General features: G+C 45.1%; 1 long non-coding RNA gene across 3 annotated transcripts in view; it reads left to right on the top strand.

Moving 5' to 3' along the window:
* Window positions 1-12,768, top strand: part of LOC111840736 (uncharacterized) — a 98,864-nt gene that overhangs the window by 67,157 nt on the left and 18,939 nt on the right. The gene's annotated exons all lie outside the window — the stretch shown is intronic.

The following is a 12,768-nucleotide window of genomic DNA, read 5'->3' as shown; positions in this document are numbered from 1 at the left end:
TTTGACAGCCATAATGTCTGATTTGGAGATAAGTGAACAGCATCGTCGCATTCTGCTCATTGTCCCCCTTCTCACTGGACGTTAACATTTCCCAGATCAAAGTTTGACCATCTCATTATAAAAACGAGAGCCACTGCTAACCGCCCAGGGCTCTGCAGAACATTTGGGGTCAGTCATCAACTTCAAACGTAAAATCTCTGCACGTTATTGTCCGTGAGGATAGACGGGAATCGACGATGTCCGTCTGAGTTTTCTTTTTGAACCCACTAAGCACCAAACTGGAAAGAAATAAAACATCAATAAATCAAACATTTATTTAACTGGACTTTTCTGACAAATTCAGACAATTGCCCTGTATTCAGACCCCAAGCATTGCTCCCACCTCTATATGCGTGCGCATGTCTCAAAAATGGCGATAAAGAAACACATTCCGATGTACCTGTTCTTGTACTAATACAAACGACAAATACAGCATCATTTTATTTCAGCCCCTCATAGACAGAAACAGTGTTTGTTGGGAAATCAGCTTCGCAGTTTCGTGCCAAAGTCATGATATCACTGTAGATACAGGGTTGCCCAAACCTGCCACACACAAAGGCTTCACTTTAAGTCCTGCCTGAATAATTTGTACTATTTGAATTGGGGGGGGGGGAGTTCACTAAGGGGGAGGTTCTCTAAAGCTATGTGCTGTGTTTAGAAAGCGTAACAGGAATGTTTGGCAGGAGATGGAATTCCAGCTCGTACACCGGCAGTGTCAAAAACAACGTCAGTTTTGAACTTTGGGAAATTATTGTAGGCTACAATGAAACTGTTATTTTACTATAATCACCATTTCAGAATGATTACAGCGTGTGCTGGTGTAACCATTGGTTGGTGCCTTTCATTACTGCCCGGTTGTATTGCGTAAGAGTGTTGTTGTGTAATTATATCCGGGCTGCTTGGCGTCGGTCAGGTTCACGCTGTCCGGGAGGAACGTGAAGATCCAGGTGAACGATCCGCAGTGTGAGATCATGTTCCTGGAAGGAATGCTGCCCCCAGTCTATGTTTAAAGAAGTTATTTATTTTACATCTTGGTTAACTCTTTCCCATATCATCCATCCATGCATTCTTTGTGGCAGCTTATCTGATCAGATCTTAGAGATCCGGAGCGCATACCGGGAATCCCAGGCCACCCTGTATGGGCTGTAGTATTCCTCTATCAGATAAGATGCATTTTCCAGTGACCCGCTGCCCGAGCAGTTCACTGGTCACACCTAAATCCAGCTGCATGTACCCCCCATCACAGCTGTCTGCCCAGGACTATTAACAGCACGTAAGACAGTTAAACGGACCAGGCGCTTGTTTCAATTTATAATACTCATTAAATTAAATTAGTTGCGGCCGCAGCCAATAAAACGAGGTTTAAAACTGTCAGTCTCAAAGACACTAAGAATCTGAACTACTGCATCTGATGAATCTGACGCAAGGAAGGAAAAAAAACAATCGATGGCAGTTTGGAAGGATCTCCCAAGTTCGAGAGAGAGAGCGAGAGAGAGGCGTCCTCTGCTCAGAGATACGGGAAGTGGTCTGATTACGCATCATGTACGGCTGATGAGATCAGATGTCTCCCGGGCTTCGCAGCCCTTCCTGACACATGCTGGAAGTGTTAGCTAACTGGAATACCTGACAGTTCCCCGGGATGCTGCCCGACCCCCCAAATACCCATAGTCTGTCTCAGCTCCTCCAAAATAATCCAAAGCCTACGAACGAATTAACGGGAAATGTAAAGAAGGGTCGATTACCAGGAGATAGATTTGCTGATTGAAGTCCATGCAGACAGGTAGTAAAATTATGGGCATGAACCACCCCCGTCCCTGCAGTCACCCCCACCCCAGCCCCCCAACAGTTGGCCTATTGATAGGGTTGCTGGATGCCTCATGAAATTTATTTATGGCTGTACCGCTGGAGCCACACTGGAGGGGGGTGGGTGCAAATGTCACCCATAGGATTGACATACTCTGGTTGCTAAATACAACGATTAAGCATCTGGACAAAGGTAACTGATCATCAGGTCTCAGAGGGACATTGCGGCCGGCACCTTAACTATAAATATTTGGTTATTTCAATTGAAACGGCATGCATTTTAATCCTAGTTAGATTCGGATAAACCGTGGGCTGGGGGGTTGGGGGCCTGGAGAAGCCGAGATGTGACGCGACGAGCCGTCGGCGCCTGTCAGCGGGACGGGAATGGAAGCGCATCTGCAGACGGTCCCGGTGAGGAGCCCCGGGGTTTGACGCGGCTTCCCGCAGCGCCAGCTAACAGCACCTATCGCCTCGGTCCAGACCAACGGCGCCCCTAAAGACAGAACTCTGACAGCCCACGTTCTTCCCCCTCTCTGAGGCGAAAAATCTGCCTCACAGGCTTCAGAGGAGAGCTCACTGGGATGGAGAACAGGTCTGCAGGAGTGTGGACCCAAAGTCTGTCAGAACCAATGAAAGTAGCTAAATATTAATGCAGAATCCCTAACTGGATGGAGCTCCTTGATTTAAAGCACAGGCATTGAAGTTCACTCATGGTTAGGGATGCCTTGGATCACGGGACTCTTTTTCACATTTAATTGGGGCTCTGCTGTCTAGACTGGGTGCTGGAATCCATCTTGTGTTACGTATGACTCCTGTTAACCTGTGGGATTCCTGGAGGACTGTATTCACCTGTACAGTGGTGATCGACATGACCGATACTTGTTCAATCAGTCAGCGATTGATAATGCCTGACCACTGGGATCAGGAAAATCATAGCTTAGATTCTTAATATTCATACTATCTAATTGTTATTCTTTTAGAATCATGCCATGTTTTAAAGGTCTTATGAAAACGTATGATGCATGCTGAAAAATCAGCTCCTTAATGTAATATTTGGAGAACGTCTATGTTTACAAGGAAAAGTTACATTTCAGACCTGATCATATTATGGCTGAGCTGGATTTGCCAACTAGTCATTTTCCACATCACTCGACTAAAACATTTTTCTGAAAAGTGGCCTTTTCCATTTGAATCAGTCTCTGAAAGACGAATTTTACAGAATCAGCTTTGTGTGATATTTGTCTTCATGAACCAGAAATACTGGCATGCAGTAATGCTGACATCTGACTTTCTGTCCATGCATGCAAATAACATCTAAATTATTCCATTTTCCCTTAATGAAATCTATTGTGATCATAAAATAGCATGTGTTGTACAGTTAAAAATAAGTACCACAAAATACCAAATAAAGAATTCTGATTTTTGTTTCACTGTAATGTATGTAGCATAGTGTCGTTTATTCTGACCCCCAATGAACAAACAAATTCCAAAAATAAACACATGTGCCGTGTGTTCAGTTCGGCACAAAGCCGGCCATGATTTATTGACCCCGTGCAAACGATCATTCATCCGGATAAACGGTAGGATATTAAAAGATAAAGGCGGGCAGGCGTGCGGCGGTGAGGGCGGTCAGTATCCATGCATGGATGTTATTTGTTTCACGTTTATCTTTATGGGGCTACGGCACACGGGCAAGGACAATGTGGTCAGCTTAAGGTACTGGCAGGGAGGCACAGCAAGGCCTGATGGAGAATAAAGGTGTAGAAATAAAGGCCCAAAGCAGCGAATTTTGGAAAATATGACTAACACACAGAAGATATCAAGAATCAGGGCGCAAAAAAGGCTATTTGAAGCACCTGAAATGAACATTGGTGTGAGAACGTTGCAATTCATACCGACTGTAATTCCTCTGGGTACTTTTTAATATATATCTTATAATTGCTATGCAAAACATCCTGTCTATAACCTGAGAAAGTCTTGTAACGTAAGAGTCTTTGCATATATTTTCAGTTTTGATTCTAGCCTGTTTTCTGTAAGAAGGATTAGTTCAAGGTCAAAAAAAGCTATAAGGTTATATATTATAACTTATTTGATTAAGAGACGCTTGGCGGGAGGTATACTACTATATAATGCAATTAGGTGACGAGGAGGGACAGGGGCTTGTTTTAAAATGTGGCTGGTTGGTCTTTATAGTTCACTCCCATTTTTAAAGGTGATGAGCCCAGAGCGAAAGGAGAACCACTCCGCTGTGTAACAGTTACAGATGGAGTGTAAGAAAAAAAAAAAGATTAAAAATCATTTTAAAAGGGGTCCAATGAAATGCGGGTCTGTCCAGATTAAAAAATGTAATCTTTCTTGTAAAGCTTGTGTCCTCTTTAGTGAATGATGCAAAGCCATCTACAGCAGAATCTTCCGGAAGCGCGGCGCTATTTAACACAAAGGAACAAGGCAACAAGGACCCAATTAGGGGGAAATGGCACTTCTTGAAATACAGCTTCGCCTGTAAATTATGCAGATGAGAAAAAGGTAGCTGGCAGGTCTTTGATCACGGCTCTCATTTAAATTTCTTATTTATACCATGAGGTGTGCAGATGCCATGCTCAGTATTAAACTCAGCTTAACATTCTCCAGCACGCGTGTCCAGGGGAAGTCTCATCCCTTACGGCCTCGGGAAGATGGGGCCTTCCCACAAAAGCCGTCTTTTTCAGGAGATGAACTCACCATTTTCAGGGAGCTGCGCTGCTGGACCGTAAGGGGTCCTGACCCGGTTAGATCATGCTGCGTGTTTGGAGGGTGCGTCACTAACTGCACTGGCCTCCCCAGCGCACAGCACTTCGCTGAAAGCCGTGAAACTGCACGACGTCTCGGTAAGTCAGGACCCCTAAGCAGAATTTTGACCAAGCTCTTGCTGTCCTGCTGAGGCCCTGGCTGCAAACTTTTAACAGTTTAATTTATTTAGCAGACACTTTTATCTTAAGCAATGCACATTTTTGAGAAAGCAGGCTCAGACAGTCCCTAGAGCTGTTGGGGGTTAACAGTGAAATCGCTCTGCCAATTCTGAGATTTGAACCAATAACCTTTTGCTCACTGCATTCACACTCACTGACACCAGGTTCATACAATATAAAACAAGGATAAAAGATGCTTATTGCCTCTTCTTACTGCAAATGCAATGCTATCTGTTTGCTAAGAGGCAAATGCTAAATGGATGTCCTGGAATGGTCCAATCAAAGGCCTGACTTTAATCACATGGTGAATATTTGGAAAGACTTGAAAATATCTGCCCAAAGCAATCCCTAAGCAACTTAGTGCATTTGGCAATAGGAAAGGGCATTGACTGCAGTTAACAAGGGGCTCTGAGCCAATGGGGAAGAGGGGGGGGGGACAGCATAGGGCCAGCATTTGTGTCTCCATGGCGATTGATCAGCAGCCTCCTCAGGCAAGAAGCCCAGCTGATTGGGCTGAGCACCCAGGGAGGCTGTAAGTGGGCCTATCAGGGGATCCCGCTGCTTTGTCATGTTGGTCTTGGGCTGCCGGGTTTGCAGTCGTTTTAGTTAGCATCTATGCTGCCTGTGTGATTGAACATGTGGGCATGTGTGGTATCAAGGTTTTCCATTGAGTTATAGAGTCTCTGCAAATCTAAACTTACGGTCATCCTTAGCAGTGTGCGCTGTACGCGTTTGAAAGCAGGTGCCTGTTTGCGCGACAGTCCCACGTTTTAATCATTTACACTGACTTGCCATTCTTGTGCTTTGAGATTGGGGCGCGCGGCTGTTCAGGCTCGCTGTTCTCCCACTAGGCAGCGGTGCAGCAGTAGCTGCCCGCTTTCCTGGCTTCCCCTGAGGAATGCGTTCGCTTCGCAAGGACTCTGCATCATCAGTTTCTATTTAATTAGCCTTTGTCAAAATGTTATTAGGATATATCAGAATTAGTCTGCTATTTTCTGATTGGAAAGGGCTGCTTCTAAATATTTGCTTTCTGTTTTGCAAAGGGGGGGCATTAACCTTTTAAAAATCAAGTTTGGATCCGATAGCCGGAATAATGGAAAATGACACATCCTGCTCGCCATGCAGTTAAAAGCATTATGTAATTTTTTTTGAATATGACGTTTTATTAAATATGATCTGGACAAGAGCAAAGGGAGAATGTCAGCTGTATCTGACTGACCTTTTTGGGTTATACCAGGGTACCGCGTGTTTATTTTTGTCAAATATCTGCATACATTACACAAAAATGACAGAGACATGGTCCCCTGTTATTAATCTACTGTAAATATAGCTTATAAGTGTACATTATCTCTTTCATCAAACATGGATGTGCTTGCACTGAGTAGCTCAGTGGGTTAGAATGCTGTGCTTCTGATCAGAAGGTTGCTAGCTCAAATCCCAGGGTTAGCAGTGATTTTATCTTTGGGTCCCAGAACAAGGCCCTTAAACCCTGTTGCTCAAGGGGCAGTCTGATCCTGCTTTCATAAAAAAAAAATCATCTCATGTTGTATTTTAGTTTATTTGCTCTTCAAAACCCCCAGAATCTTAAATACAACCACACTGTGTCATATGAAGCTCACCTCCAATTATGTGGCGGACTGTACATGATCTTTGTAGGGATTACATGTGTTGCTCATTCTGGCACAGTATTCAGAATACCGCCTAGCTGGGAGACACAGCACAATAGTCCACGCCTGAATGTATGTCAGCGCTGACAAAACCCACCACCCCTTTGGAGGTCAATGCCATTTATCACTCTGCTCGATCAGTAACGTATGAATATTTTATTCACACTGGGTGCATAGTGCACGGTAAATGTGCCTATCATAACCAGGCCCGACTCACGGCCGCCTTTTTAAACCATCTTCCTCCGGTATTAAAGATTAAAACGCTTTGTGAGCTGCCGTCTATTATTCGCTGACTGCACGGCGACGAATCTGGGTCACTGGCGAGCGGGGTTTGTTTAAAAGTGCCCGACGCATTACCGAGATGAAAGTGGTTATTTTCCCGTGGAGGAAAACAATGGCGAGCGGGCAGGCGGGACCAGGATAAAAGGGGCCCCACGCACGTTCGGGGGGGGCGGCTTTCAGAGAGCGTCCCTTCCAATGTTACCCATGCAGTTTCACTCTCCTTATTAACTGCCTTTAATCAATGGGGTTGTATGTTTTCGGAGGTAAAAAGCCATCTAAAACGAATGAAGGGCCATTTTCGGAAAGCAGGATGCACCCTACGGAAAAGGAGATTTTTTATCTATAACAAGCTGTGCGGCTTTGTTTTGCTTGCAGATCCAACAAACAATATTAACCGTGATGCTAATAAGGTCAAATGTTACTTTTAATGTGCGCGCAGGTTTTTCTTTCGTTTAGTCAGTGCACTGTTTTGTTTGGTGTTTGTTTTGTGTGTTGCTCTCCCTCCAATACTGCTCACATTTGTACCTGGGCATTCATGGGAAGCTCAGCCTTGACGACTCCTACACAGTATATATGTCTGTAAAGTGCTGTTTGCTTCACTTTTACATCACTTTGGACAAGAACATCTGTTGAATTAAAGTGTAACTGTCATCTCCTTTATGGATACAAAGATGGCGTCATTGGATGATGTAGTTACAGGTCTTAGGAGTGTAAGTCAGTGACTGGGGACCCCAGGACTACAGCCACACTATCGCTACAAAAGTGGCGTCCCTCATGCTGATCTGAGAGCACTGGGGGGGGGGAGGGATGGACACGCATGTCTGGGTTGTGTGACAGCGTCCTTCTATGCAGCCTGGAAAGAACAATCCCAAGAACCAGTTTAATCCCAAGAACCAGTGTTTTGTTTTTGTTTTTCATGGATGATTTCATATGTATTATAGTTGCAGTTTAAATAGATATTATTGTTGCATAAAATAGTGCCTTTTGGATTTTGGGTGGGGGTGGGGCTGAGGTAGAGAATTTACTCTTGTGGCTTTAATTATGCCCAGCTGTAAAGTAAACGTACAAGTCTGTCATTTTTCATTATCACAGTTGTGTCACCCCCTCTGCCCCCCCCCTGACATAACATGTCCTGGATGCCTCACAAGGGCGCCGGTTTTAACGGCCCCCATTCAGACAGCCCGTGAGACATTCCACGCGGCTCGCACCCGGGCCCGTGGGGCAGAGTCCTCACCTTACCTTTTGGGTTTGACTCATTGCTCCAGATGCACTTGGGCTGCAGCAGGACAGCTGGGGGTCTGTGTCTGATTACCTCCTGGACATATCTGTGGAGGCTTTCGGTCTTATGACAGCTCAGATGTCGTCATTCTAAGGTCATGAGCGTTCCGGATGTGGATGATTATTCTCAAGTGATTTTCAGGTTCTGCAGTCCTTTTGTTGTTCTCATCGCTGTCCAAGGCAGCGATGGGACACGGGGAATGGCGAATGTCACCAGAAGAGTTATTCCTGCCTGACGTGGACATTGCGAGATTATTCACCTTACATCTCCATGCAAACAGCCCAAAACCTTTATCTGTTTATGTGTTCATTTCACCCACACTTTGCTGTCTTTGAATAACGTTTTTATTGCCATGGTGCCACTGTTTTCAAAGCAAATCGAAACCATAGCATTTAATATTCACTGAGGAGCTGCTGTATGTCACTAGCTGCTCTCTTAAAAATCACCCAGAAGGATGTATAACCAGCTTAAAAGCAACTTGAATAAAAAGCGCGGAGAGACATGTACTGTAGCTTCAGTCCTAGGAGGGGATCTTCAGCAGCACAGTTAGCTGACATCGTATCAGGTGTTTTCTGCTGTGTATGAAAAGCTTGAAGTGGTACAGGCACGGCCAATCAGAAGCGAGATGTAACGCTCTCGAGCTGGGTGGCATGCAGTGGGCTGTGCGGATGCGGTCACATCATGCTCGACTGGCCCTTTTGATCGTGCGAAAGCCCGTGTCACGCTGGCTGGTGACACAGTGACTGCATTTGCTTTTGTCTGCTCGGATGGAGGGAAAAAAGAGTGAATGGATGGACACAAGCTCTGTCTGAATGACTCAGAGCGGCGTTCCCGTTATCTAATCCCGCGTCGGCATGCGGCCTTCTCCTCTTGGACAATAACGGAAAGGCGAGCGGAATGGAAACCGCGGCCACTGAGAGCTCGGCCATGGGGAATCTGTCATCTCCATGAGTGATGCTCCAGACTGCTGTAAGATTCCTCAGCGGTGGAACAGAGGAAAAAGGCAATTTTCCTGCCATCGGAATTCCGCCCATGACCATTTTCTTATCTCCCTAATTAGAAAATTAACAGTTTGCTAGCGTCGGATTAAACCAGAAAATAATGACAGCGATGTCAGCGGCGGTCGATTTTGCGTGCGCGTGTGTTTGCATCCCGCGTACACAGGCCACGGCGATCCCAAGCAGTGGCTCATTCCCGGAAAGTCGTTAGGACGCGGCAATCTTCTCGTTAAAAGTGCGGGGGGGAACTAATCAGGAGTTAATAAAGAGGCAGAAAGTAGAGATGCAATCTGCCGGACCATTTAATGGTTCAGCAGATCACTACAATTAAAAATTGCGATAAGCGCTACAATCATCTTTCTGTCTCTTAAGCTAAACCGCGAAACAAATGTTTTCGCTTTATTTGCAGCACAGCATTTTTTGCCGGGCGAAGTCCTTAGTAATCTTATTTACATTTCTGCAGCTGCAGGCCTGACATTACTCTGTTTACTTCACACACTCCTTATCTATCTTAATTAGGTATGATTAGAGTCTATGACTAGGTAATTATTTATACTCTATTGTTTTGTCTTGTTTTTCTTGTGCAGCTTCCACATGTTATACTGTCATCTGTTTCATCTAGTGTTTCACTGTCATATGCGTCTTTAGTGTTTTTAGTTTTTAAATCCTTGTGACTGCAGTGGCGTTCCAGGCCAAATTCCTGGTACATGCATGCATACTTACCAATAATAAAAGTGATTCCGATTCTGACACTCTGTGAATTTACAAAGCCACTCATGCTGTTGCGTTTTAGCCCTAGAGCTATGGGTGGAACGTTCCCTTGTCGTTAATGTAACGCATGCACTTCTGGGTACGTGATCCCGGGTTTCATCATCAGGGAAGCTTCCCTCTACCCGGGAGTCTGATCCCGCAGGACAGGAACAAGCGTCGACTGAAGAGTTAGCGGCAGATATGTACGGGGACGAGACAGCACCGACGCAAGTGACATAGCACCTCGTCTCTAGAGCTGAGGGTCCCGCTTCAGCGGAAACAGTGGCTGAATCCGGCGGGTCTTTCTCCCAAGTGATATTCTGGGCGCCCTGCGGTCCGCCCCCTTTCCCATGGGAAACCACGTCCCCCCTCATTTCAGTTGTATCACTCTAGAGTGGAGAGTCGATGCATGTGAAAGGCGCTACAGACAAGCCCCCCCACATGTATTTCAGGGACTGTAGCCTCATTGTGCGTGTTGCTGCTTTCTGGCAACACACTGCAGGTTTTTATTTCATTTTTTCCTTTTTTTCCAGTTCTGCTTGTTGTTACTCGCTTGCTAAATAGTGCCTTCTTTCATTCTAGATGCATTTTAAACCACCCATAATGGGGGGGGGGGAGGGGGGCGCCTGGCTAGAACAATGTCGCGGGCCGCGGCCTTTGATTTCGGAGCGCTGCTCCAATTCCAGCAACAATCAGGACGTTCATGGGGGAGAGGGAGCAACCGATTCCCGTGCTGAGATGAGCGATTGCCCAGGCACTGGGGTGTGAGGCCCTGCCCTGGGGGGGCTGGAGGATCGCAGAGCATTTTTGGGGTGTGACGTCATGCACCTGACCCTGTGGGGTCAGGAATAAGGGATGCAAAAACATCACACGCAACACATGCATTCACAAATGCTTATATTTTGTGTCCGTCTGGCTTCTGGATTCTTTTAGATATACATTTAAGTTTATAAGCATTCTTACTCAAACAGTTGCACTGTAAATTCTAGAATGTTCACTTCAGAGCTCTGCTTACAGAATTCCCAGAATGCAAAGGGCCCTTAATGGGAACATTTCCCTCTCCCGTACACACCAAAGGCTGCAGGTGACCTTGGCGCCTCCCGACGGCCTCACCCAGGTCGCGGCACTCGACCGGCGCATAGTGTGTTTGCTGGCTCGCAGACGGCAAGTATTAAATTGTCCTGTGATGGAAAGATAGCAAGGGTTCTGGGGCTGGCCTGCCTCCAGGGGCAGATGCTGTTGGCGATTTATATAAAAAACTAACAAAAGAGGCACATATTGAGAATACAAATGTTGTTTTTTGAAGTGTGACACGTCTAGCAGAAATGTGGCGATGCCTTGGGTCAGTTTGGTGGATTAATTTTTGTCTTCATATGATCACTCGGAGACGCAATTTTGATGTTAACTACTGTGTTTAGGAATGCATCATCTGCTGTGCTGACATTTACAAATGCTGAATAAATGCTCTCTTACGTCCTTGGGAATTTATCAGAAATATGTATTTACGTTTGGAGAGGTCAGGTAAAAGGTTGTTCTGTAAATCACTGACACTGACAACATGCTTCTTTGCTGGTGCACTTGAAGACGTTCGGGCCGGTTAGGTATCCCTGTTCCACGTTTCATTTCAAGCCGAGCTCAGACCTCCAAACCATGGAGATTCCAGAACAGGAGAGACGTGATGCTGGAATTCTGCAGCTACACACAGCAGCCACATGCTAACAGCACACATCCAGTTCCACAGACGGTGCAGCATATCTCAGAAGCTTCTGCAATGAGCTCCAGTGCTTCTTTGATATTGGCATATCTGGACAAAGGCACAGATTGGCAGCTAAGCAGGGCCTCATTAAATCTGGCGTCTGACACAGGCATGGCCATTAGCCTGCCTGAAATGATAACAGCTCCTGACGAGTTTAAGGAATCGTTTGGTGGTGTAAATGTCAAAACTCACCCTATAATCCCATATTGTCTCCAACATCCTATTTCATGTCGTCTTTATGGTAGAAGCCCCCCCACCGCTTCCAGCTTTATGATCCTTGTCATCTAACAACAAAATCTGGGTTCTAGTTTCTATTTTGTTGCAGTGACAGCAAACGCATGAAGTGAAGCATATTTGTGTCTTTACTAGACCTCAAAACGAGCGACAAAGATTCCTTGTTTGGAGTTGGCATGCAGATGAGTTTGCTGAAACCGCTACATAAATACTTTTCAAAATAGAATGTTTTTTTAGCACGTAAATAGGTCTGCATGGCATTTTTATTCACGCTACTATGTCTGAATGCTAGCAGTGTAAATGTAGATTTAAGTCCGGCTTTGTGCTTTTGTAAAGTGCAGGATCCTCGGGTGCTCTGTGAGTGTGTAGAAAATCAGAGGTTTTGGGAAGCCAATGTTGACAAGTTTTTAATTCATAATTCATTCAGTAATCTAAATGGAGCTGACACTATGAATGAAGATGAAATAGTTTGATAATGGATGTGGGAGGTTAGAAAAACATAAAAAATGGAGATGGCAAAGGAGAAAAACAGCATTACAAATTACCATTGCAAAGCTAATTGGCTCCATAATACCGTGTTAATTTTCTCTGGAAAATTCTGCAGCCCCACAATGTGAAATAACATGAACACTTGTTCAAGTTTACTGTTTTGTATTCTTTTTGTGAATGATGAAAGGACATTACTAAATACTGCAGTTTACCAAAGACTGTAGCCTCTGGACACTTGTAGCCCATAATATAGGGTTTTAATATCTGTGCTAAAGTAATATATCTTTCCTGGCACTTAAACAATGCAACCATAAAGTCGTCTGCCCTCAGAAACATGTGAAATAATTGATACTGAAAAGCTGATCTGAGTAAAATCACTAAGAGACCATTTATTATGAGTCATGTAGTATTAGAGGCCGTGCCAGGCAGGCTGAGGATTTGTGCTCAGGGAAATCTATAAAAACAGAGTTTGCCATCCACGTGACATGTCTGCATGCCGTGGTGTGTTGAGAGCATGTTGAGT

Source organism: Paramormyrops kingsleyae, chromosome 1 (genome assembly GCF_048594095.1).
Source record: "Paramormyrops kingsleyae isolate MSU_618 chromosome 1, PKINGS_0.4, whole genome shotgun sequence".
In the NCBI taxonomy this organism is placed as follows: Eukaryota; Metazoa; Chordata; class Actinopteri; order Osteoglossiformes; family Mormyridae; genus Paramormyrops; species Paramormyrops kingsleyae.
The sequence above is the reverse complement of the archived record's forward strand: the minus strand, read 5'-3'. Positions and strand labels throughout refer to the sequence as shown.